Below are 16,549 nucleotides of genomic sequence, written 5' to 3' on the forward strand. Positions count from 1 at the left end.
GGTTTTCCTAGTTACGAAGGGTTTTCAATCTAGTGTGCATTACAAATTGGCTCTTGAATTCGATCTCTCTCTATCTCGATGGTCCCTTCAATATCGAGATGAAGAGAGTCAACTGTACATGCATAAGTCGAAATATTTACTACTATTATGTCTTCTGATAGCTCCCAATATCTTCTAGAGACTGTGTGCTGACTAATATAACATATATTGGACACCCACACTTTGAGAAATGGCACCCAAAGTATTCATATTGCTAGCATGAACTATTTGTTTCATAATTTAGACGTTCTTTTCAAATATGTCATGTTAAAAATGAATGTGGTTCAGAACTAAGACTCATTTATAATATATTTCTTCAGATTTGATGAAATAAGCCAATTGTTTGACCATTTCATGCATTTTTGTATGAAAATCTGCTATAAAATAAACAGGGTACAAAAATTCCAACTCTTCTTGCAGTTCTTTCGCTTGGTAGTCTTCTAATTCATTTAATAGTTAGCATTATACAGTTATATTTCAGACGCATTAGGATACGTCTTTATTCCTACACAGAACTATTCTTTTTAACTTTTATCAATCCCATTTTGGTATTTAATCACCCAAAAACCTATATACATAATTTTCTCACGATACTTTATGTAATAATTTGAACATTTCCAACAATAATTCTGTGCCATATTTTCAAAACAACTAATCTAGCTTACATTAGAGTGTTCACAGAAAGCATTTTGCTCATATAATTTTTTTATCATCGTATCTCATTATTGAGAATTTTTTTTGTTATATTTATCTGAATTTCTCAAATAAATCAACTTTTTAAGGTCAATTATCTTGCTAACACGTCATAAACTAAATGCCTTGGGGTATATGCTCGAAAAATGCTCAAATTGCAAAAACTCTATTGAAATTCAATTGATCATTTACCTCGGCTAAACGAATGTCTTGGCAAAAAATGACATTTGAAAGGTTTTTCCCGTCGTTTTTGTTTCGGTGTAGATGTTAGTGTGATGTAATACGTTTTCCTAAAACAGTACTAGATATCGCCCCCTTTATGCTAGGTAACTCGTTTTTGGAAGTGCGGATAAAAATGGCTGGTAAAACCAATCCTGGTATAAAATAAACACTTTGTTGGTCTTAAAAGATGAATCATTATGTGTTTTCGTAGTGCATGTTCAGATATAAACCGAATTCTCGAAATTTTGCAAAACCAGACCTAGTTCTAGCATTAAGGGGGCGAAATACTATCACTGCGATAAAAAAAGTTCTATCATAAAATCTTTTGTATGAGATTCCTGACAATTTTTTGATTTTTTTTTTTTGGGCCTCGGCTAAACGAATGTCTATCACTACTGTAATAACACTCAGATCAATTCAAGGTGCGCTTAACATAGAAAGTGTTTTAAAAAAGCTTGCAACTTAAATAGTCGTAGAAAACGATTTTCAATCCTACACATCCCAAGCAACACACATGTTATAATAGAGTTACGGCAGCGCAAGTTTTGGTTGTATAGAAGTTAATTTTACGTAATTCTAACATTGTGTTGAAATAACGTAAAATAAACTTCTATACAACCAAAACTTGCGCTGTCGTAACTTTTATATAACATGTGTGTTGCTTGGGATATCCCAAATTGAGGAGAACGTGTCCCTTGACCTGACCTACTGATACTTTATAATGATCCTACACATTGACATTACTTTATTTCTTCTTATACATATAAAGAAAATAAACATACATATAAGCTTTCAATTAAGCATTAAGCTCGTGAAGGTCGGACTTTCCAGTGTTCATGCAAGGGACCTTGACGACAACCTTGATTGATCTGAATTAAAAGTACCGTAAAATGGGGTAACTTTGATAGTTTTTCAGCGAATTTTCTCGATATTTTTCCATGTAACAGTATTTCCCTGACTTTTATATTTTTGAAACAAGTACTGGGGTATCAGTTATCAATTGCAATTGAAAGATTCGGTAATTTGAAATATTTTGATTAACTTTTAGTTTTTCATATGAGCGAGAATCAGATTTTCATTTTGGGGTTACTTTGATAATGCCCTGAAAACACATCAAATCTTAAAAAATAATCACAGATTGAAAGCTTAGGAGTAAGAACATGATGAGAGAAGCCTTGCGGAGATGCCAGATAGAATTTTTATATTAAAATATTGATTTTTTACTAAATTCTACATATAAAAATGAGTTTGTGGAGTACTGAGTGGAAAACACAGTGAATTTAGCTATCAAAAAGCATTATCTTTGTAATAATATATGCTTAACGGTACATCAACATATGATAATATAATATTCGTGGTGAGTTTTCTTTTTTGTGTAGTTTTTTAATGTTTTATTAACATGTAATTTGCAAATTATGAACAACACAGATCTACATGAAATTACAAGGGAATTGCATACTTTTAGGCGTTTATCAATGTATGGAAATTTATATCCTAATTTACAAAATTGCTTCAATTTCGTAAAAACACACTTCGTTAAGAGATTCAAGGCCAGATTTGGAATCTACTATGATGAATCTATCGAGAATAAGAGTCTATTCATTGGAAAAATAGTTGTAACGAAGTCGTATAGCAGATTGTTTGAAGGGGTTGACAAATGACAAAAATATCAACAATTTTTATTTTTTGCCTAAAAAATGTATATAAACTAGGTTTTAATGAAAATACGTCTAAGATGAACTTTCATATGTATAGAATTGATTTACATTTGCCTTTTTCTTAACTGGCTGAAGGAATCATAGTTATAAGATATACTATACAATGCCTGCCGCGATATCAAAGTTACCCGCATTATCAAAGATACCCCATTTTACGGTATGTCAATTGCATTGTCAACGTGGAGCAGCCACGTTTTCCATACCACAACAAACGGTAATTGCTCACGCGCTCCACAGAGCTTCCACAATAATAGAACAATCTGTGTTAAAGTCTCGCTAAACATGTATTAAAAGATAACAATCGAATGACACAATACCGCATGTCCTTGCGTTTTAAGCGTGCGTGGTATGGCATATATGTGTGTTTTGTTCAATCCATATTCCTATGCAATCATATCTAATACAAAGAGGCTTGCCTCAATGGTAATCTATTATTGATGATGGTGTCCTGCGAGTACCTAGTGGTTGCAGATATGAACTACACTCTATTACTTTTATCGATTTTTTTATTTCCTTTCAATGTCTAACTGTCGACCAATGCAACAAGAAAAAGTAACTTGAATTCTTGCGTTATTACAGGGTGTCCCAGGTTAGTTGTCACGCGCTGGACAACTTGTCAGTAATGCAATAAAGACATAATGCAGCAAATAATGATCGTACATATTTTAGGTAATGTTTATTTTAAAGTGTATAAAGTTTTTTTTTCTCATGTTAGTCTTGGTGGTTGTTTAACTTTAAGCTGTTTTCAAAAAGAGCACTCAAGTAAAATGCGTCTTTTATCTGAATATTGTTTTGACAGCAGATCCGGTTCGGGAGAAAAGTGACTAGTTCTTACAGTGTATAAAACAATTGTCCGTACAGCAATTTTTTTGTCAAAATATTTTTTCATTCAAATATTTATAACTTTTTTATGCGTCAATCAAAAACGCTGAAAATTTGACTAATCATGGATCATATGTTAAAGCTCCATTGGTAAAATTTTGAGCGAGATCGAATAAGTTTTCTGAAAGTTATAGAACTTTTAGTAAAACTTATAAAATTTTTGAACACATTTTTAAAACATTATAACTTAATATGTACTCGATGAATTTTTTTCTATTTTTTTTGTGTTACATCTTATACCTGAGGCTTTCATATGCAGCTATGTTTGGGTTTTTTTATTCACTACAAAAAATATGAAAAATGTGCTTATGTAGTTGACGATGTTCAAAAATTTACCATATTTTGCACATATAATCTGCCAAACGTTTTCCACCAATAAAAGTGCATTAACTGAACGAAAAATCCATAGGACCTACTCATCATATGTAGTTTAGTAGGTCCTGTATAAAAATATTACCTTAAGAGAGTTTAAAAAAGTTGAAAACACTTGGCACTTTTATTGATCAAAATATGATAAGTTTCCAAATGACACTCTGAACATATACAAATTTTTCATATTTTTTGTAATGAATATAAAACCTTTAACGAAGCTGCATATGAAAGCCTTAGGTATGAGCTGTAACTCAAAAAAAATTGAAAAAGTTTCATCAAGTACATATTGAGATATAATGTTTTAAAAATGTGTTCAAAAATTTTATAAGTTTTACTAAAAGTTCTATTACTTTCAGAAAACTTATTCGATCTCGCTCAAAATTTTACCAATGGAGCTTTAATATATGGGTTATAATTGATCAAAATCTCAGCGTTTTTGATGGACGTATAAAAAAGTTATAAACATTTAAATGAAAAATTATTTTGACCAAAAAATTGATGTACGGACAATTGTTTGATACACTGTATGTAGTATTAGAACGGAGTATTTTTCCGAGCGTGAAAGTAACAGATCTAGGGTGTATGAGTGCCATAATTAATATTACGCTCCCGTGTTCATCCTATTCGAAAACAAGCGATTGCGGCACCGATTGATTCCGTTCTTTTTGGTTTGGTGAGCTCACTTCTAATGAAAAATGCAAAAATAAGAAACAAAACAAACAACGCTTCAATCCTTGGTTTTTAGTAGGATGAAAATGGGAGCCATATGCTTAATAAGGGAACCAATACACTATTTGATTTACACGGGAGACATTACAGTCGTTACACTTTTTTCTTTACTTGCCATCTGCAAACTGCTCAATACATTTGAACCGTTTTGGAGACGGATCAGCCACATTAGACAAGCCGTGAAAACCGACCTTTACAAACGTGTTCTAGACCAGCGAGATTGCATCCAGAAATGTGAAAATACCGCCTCCAAAGGGTTGAAGCGGAATCATACTTGATCATTGCTTTCCCTATATTTTTGCACAGTACCCACGAAGTGGAAACACACTTTTAATTTAGTATTAAGACTCAACCCCATAGTTTGTGAATCAAACAAAGCGTTGAGAAGCGCTCTCAGTTTGGTTTGCTCATTGGGAAAGTGATAGAAAGAGTAACTGCATTTCTCCAAATTTGAAATGAAATCAATATCCAAATCGTTATGGAATAACATATTACTCTAGCTTTTAAAATTAACGAAAACATTTCACTTCACTTCAGTTGATAAAATTACGTTTCATTTAAAAAGAAACATTAACATGAATACTGCCAATCTATTTGGGTCACCCTGTAGATGATGAGAAATGGAACAGAAGACAAATAACCTTGGCTTTGGATGTTTCTTATGGGCTACTGTGTTTGTAATTAAGTTTCAAAGCAAGCACTGCGAAGATAACCCGTTTGCCAAGTCATGCTCCACCTGGTCCACCCATCGTTCTCTCTGCGATCCTCGCCTTCTGGTGCCAAATGGATCAGTAGCGAACACCGACTTTGCAGTGTTGTTATCCGGCATTCCTGCAACATGCCTTGCTATTCTGTCAGCTTTGGCCACCTTCTGGATGCTGGGTTCGCTGTAAAGTGCAGCGAACTCGTGGTTCATCCTATCCCCGTCTATCGTAACATTTCTACGCAGAAGGATCCGGTCGTGTTCGGTTGCACCTGCCAGCATGTACTTTGTTTTTGAGGCATACACCACTCACCACCAGTCCGACCTTTGCTGCATGTCGTCCGCAAAGCACACAAATTGACCGGATTTTGTGAAAACCATTCCCCGGTTGTTGAGCCCGGGTCGTCGCATCACACCTTCCAGAGCGATGTTGAAGAGTAGGCATGAGAGTCCATCACCTTGTCGCAGTCCCCGGCGAGATTCGAATGGACCCGAAACCCTTATGCAGTTTTGCACAGCGTCCATCGTTGCTTTAATCAGTCTAGTCTGCTTCCCTGGAAAGCCGTTTCGTCCATGATTCTCCAACAGCTGATGCGTTGAGACCTGGTATTCACGGCATTTCCGAATGATATGCCGTACGGTGAAGATCTCGTCCGTTGTCGACCGGCCGTCGATGAAGCCGGCTTGATAACTTCCCACGAAGACATTTGTTTTAGGTGGCAGACGACGGAAGATGATCTGGGATAGCACTTTGTAGGCAGCATTCCAAAAGGTGATCGCTCTGAAGTTCCCACATTAAAACTTCGAGAAATTGCTAGTAACATTTGTTATGCAATCGCTGGGATCGTTGTTGTAAAAGCTCCAACGAGAATTCCTAGTGGATGCTGGTCGATTATCATAATATATTTTGTGTGGAACTTAAGCACAAAAAATACTAGCGCTTAGAAGGTTTATGGAAATTATCAAAAAAGCAGCCTATTTATGGCAGGTAGGTCAGTCCATGTATTGTCCTACCAACGATATTTAGAGAAACGCAAAGAAAACATGACCATATTCTACAAAATAGGCTCCCCTAGAAAACTTGGAACAAAACTATAATACGGACCTTCGCTGCTACTTCAACTTTTCTATCAATTCCGTTACTGATTTATGTATTGTTTATTCGTCAACAGGTGAAATCCCAACCCCAATGACAATGATTAATCTTAAAACTAACATAAAACTCTTGTAAAATTAAAAAACACGGGACATACTGCGGATCGGTTCATGGAATACATAGTTAGTTCTGGTGCGGGGAAAATGGATGAATGCATTTTGGCGAAGATTCCGGTAGCGTATGTTGATATCCAGCATGCTGAGGAGCAGCGGACAATCAATATTGCCTTGTAGGAGATCCCCTATAAAGCACGCTTTTGCCACGTCGCGCCTCGGCTCGAGTAGCTCCAGGCATATCAGTTTGCAGCGGCTTTCGTAGCTTGGCAAGTTTAATGGGTGCCTCCAACTGAGGTGACGAAGGGCGAAACGGACGAATTTACGCTGGACGGCCTCAATCCGTTGAATTTCGTTCCTGTAGTACGGTGACCATACGACGGATGAGTATTCTAGTACAGGACGCTTTCAGGCAGTATACGTCCGTGAACTTTTTGCAGAAGCGAAACAGAAATCCCAGCTGTGACGAGGATTTCGAAAAGATGTACGCCACATGGTCCTTGAGGGTCAGCTGAACATCCAAAAGAATACCCAAATCCTTCACTGTAGTTTCACGCTTTAATCGGATTTATCCATAGATTCATTGAAGAAATTTTCCAATTATTCTACAAAACATTAGTCAATGGGTTAAAATAAAAGAAGTAGAAGTACGTGATACTTTCTAAATTTATTTTGGCTTTCTTGCAAAAATCCTTACACAGTTTCGAAATCTGTTTTTTTTTCGAATGATAGTTACTTCCTGGATATCTCTAGTGATTTATCATGAAATTACTGCAAACATTTAGAAATACTATCAAGAGGTAGGCAAGATATTCAGTTTGAATTCCATAAGAAATGCTGTCAAAGATTTCATCATAAAGTCTTTTAAAAATTTCTGTGAACGGTGGATCTATTTTAATTAATTGATTTTTTTTTCTAATGATTATCGTCGATATTTTTTAAGGAATTGCTTCTGGGAATCAACCTGAATTTCTTCATGTTCCTGCCAAGACTTTTCTTAGGAAGTCAAAATGACCTGCTGGTAGTAGCTTATAAAAGATTTTTCTAGATATTTCACTAGAGGATACAAATTAAATTGTAGTGTTGAGAAAAAATTTGAATCTTATATATAAACATACAAACAGACGTAACACTCTGATAATTCACATCGTACACCGATTTAACGGTCTTTTCCAAAATTTGATTGTTGGTTAACTGCTCAACCGTGGCGCTCGCATCGTTTTTGTTCGAGTTTGACGTTTGCTCACTACCGCCACCTAGTTGGTGGTCGGCCAAACATAGGCCTTTTAGCATTGGGCGAATATGTTTCCGTGACTATGATTTGAATCGAAAAATGTTCGAAGTGTTACGTCTGTTTGTCTGTGTATATATATATATATATATATATATATATATATATATATATATATATATATATATATATATATATATATATATATATATATATATATATATATATATATATATATATATATATATATATATATATATATATATATATATATATATATATATATATATATATATATATATATATATATATATATATATATATATATATATATATATATATATAAATGCAGTGGCATACGTGGGGCCGCGCATAACTTGCGAACGGAAGGACCGATTTTGTTCGTCTTAGTTTTGTTCTGTTAGTTTTCACCCAAGGAAGGTTTATGAGACAAAAAAGATGGAAAAATTGAGAGTTTTTGAAAATCGATCTTCCATGCATATTGACCGGGACTTGGTCTTGGATAGAAACTTAAAACGTCAAAAAAACGCAGTAGGCAAGATAAAGTTTGCCGGGTACAGCTAGTATAAAATATATTCAATTTTCCTAAGAACAAAAAAATCCGACAAAAAAAACTAGAATATTTTTCGATTTTTTTTACGAACTCCGTAGAAAATTCTTCAAAATATCTTCAAGAATTTTCCACAGAAAAGAACATGAATACTCGACAGGGCATTTCGATTTTCTACAGTGGTAGACATGTACAGAATCAACTGTATTCTGTACATTTTAGAGATAAAACCACATAGAACAAAAAAACACATCTTTCGTCTGAAAAAAGTGTCCTTTCAAAATGTCGAAACGTCGGGTTAGCTAACAATTTGTTTTGGTTTATTAAGAATGCGTAACCGTAAAATCAGAATTTTTAAAATATGTTAACCCCGAAATGCGGCCCTGATTGAAAAGCTAAGTTGCCTTTAAAATGTATAGAAATAGTTGTCCTAGAATAAGGTCTTTTTGGCTTTGTGTGTTGACTTCTTGAGAATCGATCTTGGTGGCAACACTTTTGGTTAGGAATGAGAAGAGATGCTTGAACAGCAAACCTATTGTACATCTAGTCACAGTACATGGTTGCATCTTTCAGGTGAAGGCAGACCAAGTTATTTTTTTTTTGTGATGGAGTATCAGCCATCAGAAGTTACCCTGTAGCTATCTATAGGTCTCGGGTTGCTTAAATGAACAAGAAATGATGGCAATCTACGTACATGTGCAGTATCTTGGCTAAGTTTAGGTAACCGTGAGTTTACTCCATTTTTATCACAAAAGGTTGTCCTATTATAGATTTCAGACGAATAGATTGCAGACGAATAACGAAAGGGGTTATGTACTAGATGCTTTTGATAGATATGTGAATACCGTCGTTGGGGGTGAGAATGGGTCAAAAAACGATACTCATAGATTGTTTGTTAAATAACAAATGCAATTGAAGTCAGAATAACTTTTTATTTGGTATGTATACTCTTCTATGTGGTAATGATAGTTTAGCAAGAAAGTATCACGTTATATGAATTGCTTAGTAAACTACAAATTACTGAAAATTGACCCAATCTCACCCCTTAGAGGGGGTGAGAATGGGTCAAAGTATTCGAAATCACCTATCTAAGAGTATAAATTAATTTTATTGATCATATATAGTAAACCTACTTAAAACACAATATTATCATGACGAATAAAAGCTTAGGTAATTTTAAAAGATGATTAATCCACCTAAAATCCAACCGAAAAAATGGTTGAAATTTGATAAAATAACCTTTGTATACTGTATCATCATTTTGAGCCATCATAATCATCCTCATTAAGAGTTTCAACCTCCATGACAGGAGGGGAGATAACAATGAGGGAGGGGCGAAGAAAGAATAAAAGATTGATTGTAAAAAAAAACATGCTAGTTTTTGTATACTGCATAAGAAATGTTTAACCAAACCCTCCGTTATAAACTCTTTTGTACATGATCATTGGCCTCTATATTGCTAAAGCAAATCACTCCATCTCAAGATAGAGGATCGTTCAAATATTATGGTAAGTCTATTTTGTGAGCTCACGATATTGCAGTTCACTAAAGATTAGCTGATGATTAGAGGAGTTGTCCACACGCATGGGTGTATTGTTATAAATGATTTTAGGCACTAAACGTATTAACACACTCGTTTGACGCTTCTCGACATATTTTTGAAAGAAAGCGTGCTTTAGTGAAAATACGGTAAACATGGCACCACTCTAACGTCAAACGGGGACTGGATAACAAGTTGAATTTTTAGTTAAGGTTATGTGCACTCGATAACTTGCTTGACCCAATCTCACCCCTATTCTTAATATTTAGACATAGGGTCGAAAATATTAAGTTTTTAAATAAAAAGAGCAATGACAGCCCGCTTATTTCATGACATCAACCAGGTTATACCTACAGCTAACCACTTATAGGAAAATTTATGGTTAGGTACTTGTGTTAAACATTACGAAAGAGAATTTTTTTCAGAGTGATTTACAAGTAATTTCATCATATAAGTTTAGCCACAAATTTAACAAAAAACGATTATTGCAAAACATCTTATTTTGCATCATGACGTGTAAAAACATCTCCCCTTTGAAATAATTTAAAGTTTTCAACATAAATTAGCGATAGTTATTGAGCTATTTCAAATTTTATGTTTCTCCGTTTTGACCCAATCTCACCCCCCAGACCCATTGTCACCCCTATCGACGGTACACAACATTCGAATTGTCTATCTCAGCTCAAATGAGTTCTTTTTATCAAATGCGCTTGCTGGTTTTCCCAAAACACATATATCATAAAACTAGGTCACACTACATCTACCCCACCTTCAACAGGTTGCTATCATATATCATCATAACCTTTTCTCTTTATTGCATGCTATCTGGAATCGATTTTCCATTTAGCACCCTATCACCGCATAACACGGTATAATTTCGTCGCATGCCACTAATAACCCAACTGAACAGAACCTTCAGAGCTTTAGGTGATGAGTAATCCTTTCATTTTTCCTTATCACTGAAACTCTATCTCAAAACATATGTTGCTTTCCCCTTGATGGATACTATGTACTCATTGAACTCCCGCTGTAGATACCTCGGAAATTGCCTTGAATGCAAGTACGGCAGGCAATGCACTTGGGGGTGGTTGTTATCTCTCCGAGCACACCGAAAATTTTCACCGAAAACGAAATTCCGGACAACTCGAAGCACGCACGGACACGGTACAACCTAAACTGAAGGCGCCAGAAAGACAACGTTCGGAAACGAATTTTCTTTTTTGTTTCTCGTCGGACCCATCCCACATTATTGCTTGATCCCCGATAGGCCCCGATGGAGGTTTTCAAATGCTGCCCCGGGGGTTGGGAGCGGTCTTGTTGAATATAGTTAGTTATAGAAGGTGTCCTGCCTAGTTTTGTGTTTCGGTTCTGGTTAGAGATAGGGGATGCTTGCACAGCATAGTAAAACAGCTCTTAAGTTTTAGGTGAAAACCGAGTTTTACCGTTTTTTTAATATGGAATTAACTAAAATTCAAATATCTTGCGTTATAATCAACCAATTTTGAATATTTTTGCATGATTAAAAATGTGAATGCCATACAATTGTTGCATTAGATTGATGGAAGTCGAGACATTGGCAAGTTTATGGGACGATCTCCTTTAATGTTAGCAAAATTGATTGGAGTGTTGGTGGGATATGGTTGGCATAGGGTTCCCACATTGGCGTATGTATGCCCGGCTTAAAGTGATAAATAAGTCCGATTATTACTATGAAGCTGAAGCGGCACAGTTCGCTTGATTGCATAATTTGTAGGCGTTATCTGATAGATTGACATTGTGCTGTGAAAGTTGGAAGGAAGGGAACGGCTTTTTAACCGTTTTGATACTAGCGATGGCTACGAACATATGAATATACATGAGTTGTATATATAGAGAAGAGAGTATAGAGAAAGTGGATAGTAAGATTCAAAGTATAAGGAAAGGGGCGGGCCAGGGATTGAACCCAGGACCTTCTGCATATGAAACAGAAGCGGTAGCCACTAGACGACCAAGCCCGTCTATATCCCCTAAATGTTGGCAAAACTTCCGAAAAATAAAGAAAGTATGATGATGATGTACGGAAGGTTCTATGCTTCAAATATGTATATCTTTCATTTATGGGTTGAGTACCTTGACTGTTCGAACATCGTTTTTTTTTGGGACAGCCTAATCCTCAAGCATCTTTTGAGACACTGAGTAAAATGCCTGTCTGTCTCCCTACTGACCAACACCCCCTACGTTTTAGCAGCAGAGGCTTTCCACGGACCAGCACGAATCCATTTTAATCGATGTTTTTAATTTACTTGATATTTTTGTATACTATTCCTTTTCATGTGAGAAACCATTTTTTCATATCAAAAATTAATATTTTGTCTCGACTAACTTTCAAATAGGGCCTATGAAAAAATGGAACACAAGCAAACAAAAAATTATAACACGGAAACGGCTTGTTCGATCGGAAAGGTGTCTTCAGCAAAGTTGTAGAATAATATATGGCGGCTCTCAGAAAAATACACATTGAAAAATTTATTTAGTTTTTTTCTGAAAAAACTGAATTTTGTTACTAAAAATTAAATATCTCAAAAAGCTATTTTTTTACCTTCGTGTTTTTTTGTGAGAATAAAGTTCATTCTGTTAACTATCATCTGTAAAATTTTTATAGTGGTAAAAAAATGTACAAACAAGTTACGGCACTTTGAACATTTTTGGTTGCGTGTTTTTTTAGAGTGCATGACGAATTTCCCGCAAACTAGATTTTGGGGTTGGCACACTAGCGTGCACAGGGGGGGGGGGGGCACTTGCCCCCCCTTCTATAAAAAAATCTATGCACCATTTTTGCAATTCTTGCACCTTACCACGCAATGTTGAGAATCACTGAGCTATGGTGCACCATTGACACATACAATTTCATAGTATCTCATGCACAACCATGATGTTCTCAAAATCATCTAGGCTAAACTCACGCACCATCTTCTAACTAATCAGTGATGTCAGCACCACATTTGAAAAACATGCACCATTTTGGCATTTCGTATTCCAAAACTGTATTCCATGTACGTGAATCATGGTGACTTCGGCACCACATTGAATTCTAAGCACCATTTTTGCAATTCGTGCACCTAGCCATACAAAATAACGAGTATCACTGAATAACAGTGACGATACCTCATACTGATATGCACCATCATGAAATTTCATACACCATCATAGCTCTTCAAGCACCAATTTAGCGTTTATCATATCATCTAGGCATCTAAAGCACCGTAATGTCGTGAGCATCACACAAAATACATTTTTTTTGTATGCTATACACCATTTTTCCAATTCGTGCACCTAACCATAAGCTTTGAAAAACGGTGACAACTAATGCATCATCTAGTATCATGCACCTTCTTCAAAGCTTTCGAACCACCATTTTGGCATTCACTATATCATCTAGGCATCTTATGCACCATTATGATGTGGTTCGAAAGTGAATTTGATGCACCATTTTGGTATTTCGCATACAAAATAGCATTCCTTGTACCTGGACTATGTTGATTTCTGTGCCGCATTGAGTTTCCCGCACCATGTTTGCAATTCGTGCACCTACACTGCCCATGATCGCATATCAGTCCCATCTTTGCTGGGTTTCCTATTCATATGGGACAATTATGCGATCATAGGCAGTACATATGGAATTTGTTGAGTATAACTGAATCATGGTAAAACTAATGCACCATACAGACATCATGTAGCTCCTTTGCATCCCATGTACCACCTTGATGATCACATAAATATCTAAGCACCATCTCACGCGTCATCTAAGCATTTAATTAACATTTGAATTTCATAAGCTCCATTTTGCCATATCGTATACCCAATTGTATTCCATGTACCTGATCCATGTTGACTTCCGCACCACATTAAATTCTATGCATCATTTTTGCAATTCTTGATTTTAGATCTATCCACCCAATGTTGAGAATCACTGAATCATGATGGCAACAAATGCACCCCTGATACATACAATTTCTTAGTATCTCATGCACAACCATGATGTTCTCAGAATCTTTTTTAGACTAATCTAACGCACCATCTTTTAACTAATCAGTGATGTCAGCACCATATTCGAATAACATGCACCATTTTGGCATTTCGTTTTCCAAAACTGTAATCCATTTACGTGAACCTGGTGACTTCGACACTACATTGAATTCCATTTTTGCAATTCGTGCACCTAGCCATACACAATGTCGAGTGTCGCTGAATAACGGTGATAACTAATACAGCACACTAACATCATGTACCTTCTTCAAAGCATCCACAGATTGATCTAGTTATCCACGCATTATGCTGATCTCATGCACTAACTTTTAATCAACTAATCATTAAATCATTAAATTTCATGCACCATCAAAGCTTTCCAAGCACCATTTCAGCGTTTATTATATCATCTAGGCATCTGATGCACCATTATGTTGTAAGCATCACATAATATACTTTTATTTTGTATTCTATGCACCATTTTTGCAATTCGTGCACCTAACCATGCAACATGTTGATAATCTTTGAATAACGGTGACAACTAATGTAGCTCACAAGCATCATACGCCTTCTTCCAAGCCTTCAATGCACCATTTTGGCATTCATTATACCATCTAGGTATCTTATGCACCATTATGATGTGGTTAACATTTAAATATGATGCACCATTTTAGCATTTCGCATACAAAATAGTATTCCACGTACCTGGAACATGTTGATTTCTGTGCCACATTGAGTTTCCTGCACCTTTGCACGAATTGCAAGTGCACCTTAATATGAAACATGACGAGTATAACAGAATCATGGTGAAGCTAGTGCACCATACAGACATCATGCACCGCCATGATGTTCACAGAATCATCTAGGCCACATCTCACGCACCATCTTTGAATCAAATATGTGTCTAATTGCGAAATAATGCACCATCGTTAATTTTCATGCATTACTAAAGCATTTAATGCGTAATCGAGGCGTTCACTATATCATCTAGGCATCTATTGCACCATTATTATTGCATGTAGTTTCGTACATCGAAATAGCATTTATTGTACGATGTCAACTCTAATGCATCATACTGACATCAAGCACCATCTTTGAATGACATGCTCCATATCAGCATTCAATGCACCATACCAATGAACTCAGTGTTACCAGAAGAACCTATACACCACGGTGACCTCATGCACCTTTATTGCCGCACGCAATTTGATTTTCACGCAGCGCCAACATTTTTATGTTTACACCATCTCCAAATCTCATGTTTTATCTTAGCATTCTATAAATCAAATTGCAATTACTTACCACGCATGCATTATCTCGACGTTCCCTTGATCATTAAGGTATATAATAAACCATACTCACATCACACACCTTTTTAAAATTCTGTACACCTTCTTGGTGTTCATTGTATCATCCACAATTGAATTTTATATACCATTTTGTGATTTGCGCATCAAAATAGCATTCCGTGGATCATTTTGAGAAACACTTTACCAGCTCGAGAAATATCTGGAGTAATCCGTGGAGGCATTCTAGGAGAAATCCCTGAAGAAATTTCAGGGGTAATCCTTGAAGGACTTTCTGGAGGAATCCCTGAAGGCATTACTAAAGAAGTGCTTGAAAAATTTCTTGAAAGAAGCTCTCAAAAACTGGAAGAGGAGTCAAGAAATTCCTGTAGAATTTGCAGGAGGAGCTACTATGGGAATTGCTGGAAAAATTATTGAAGGAAATCTCTGGAGGCATCCCTAAAGGAATCCTTGAAGAATTTCCTAGGGGAATCCGTAGAGGAATTCGTGAAAGAATTCATAGAGTAATTTGTGGAGAAATATTTCGAAAAACTCCTGGACAAATTTCTTGAAGAGTTCCAGCAGGGGCTCATTGACGAACCCCTGGAGGATTTCCTGGAGTAAACTCTGGAGGCATTCCTGGAAGAAACCCTGGAGGAATTCCTGGAAGAATTTCTGGAGGAATCTCTGAAGGCATCCCTGAAGGAATCCTTGGAAGAATGCCTGGAATTTTCCTTGTGGGCTTCGTGGCCGAGCGGTTAGCGGCGTCAGTCGTTTAGGTGTCTCGTAAGCCTCGGAGTGTGGGTTCGATTCCCGCTCCAGTCGGGGAAAACTTTTCGTCGGATGAAAAATTCTCCACTGGGCCACTGGGTGTTATATGTGTTGTCCGTTGTCAAATGTTAGTATTGTTCAGTCTGTAGAGGCCGCGAGGTCGAAGACGGTGTAATTGTCTTAAAAAAAAAAGAATTCCTGGAGGAACTTCTGGAACAATGTCCGAAGGAATTTCTGCAGGAATCCCTGAGGAAATTTCTGGAAAGACATTTGGAGGAGTTTCTAAGAATTCCTGGAGGAAGCTATGAGAAATTTCTGGAGGAATCCCTTATGTAATCCCTGGAGGAATTCCTGAAGGAATCCGTGAAGGAATTACAGGATGAAACACTGGAGGGGTGACAGAAGGAATCCATGAAATAATTCATGGAGGAATTCCAGGATGAATTGCTGGAGGAATTCCTGAAGGATTTTTTGGAAAAAATTCCTGCATGAATTTGTGGAAGAATAACTCGAGGAATTCAATGACGAATCCTTACAGAAATTACTGGAGAAATCTCTGGAGGAATTTGTGGAGCAAT

At 36.2% G+C, this 16,549-nt stretch overlaps 1 protein-coding gene across 1 annotated transcript in view; it reads right to left on the minus strand.

The window, feature by feature from the left end:
- Positions 1–11,065, minus strand: part of LOC109409075 (calcyphosin-like protein) — a 54,026-nt gene extending 42,961 nt beyond the window's left edge. The window contains exon 1 of the mRNA XM_062854397.1: positions 10,947–11,065. The gene's annotated coding sequence lies outside the window, so the exon portion shown is untranslated. The remainder of the gene's footprint in view (positions 1–10,946) is intronic.
- Positions 11,066–16,549: the final 5,484 nt, after the last annotated feature.

This window comes from Aedes albopictus, chromosome 2 (assembly GCF_035046485.1).
Source record: "Aedes albopictus strain Foshan chromosome 2, AalbF5, whole genome shotgun sequence".
Classification (NCBI taxonomy): Eukaryota; Metazoa; Arthropoda; class Insecta; order Diptera; family Culicidae; genus Aedes; species Aedes albopictus.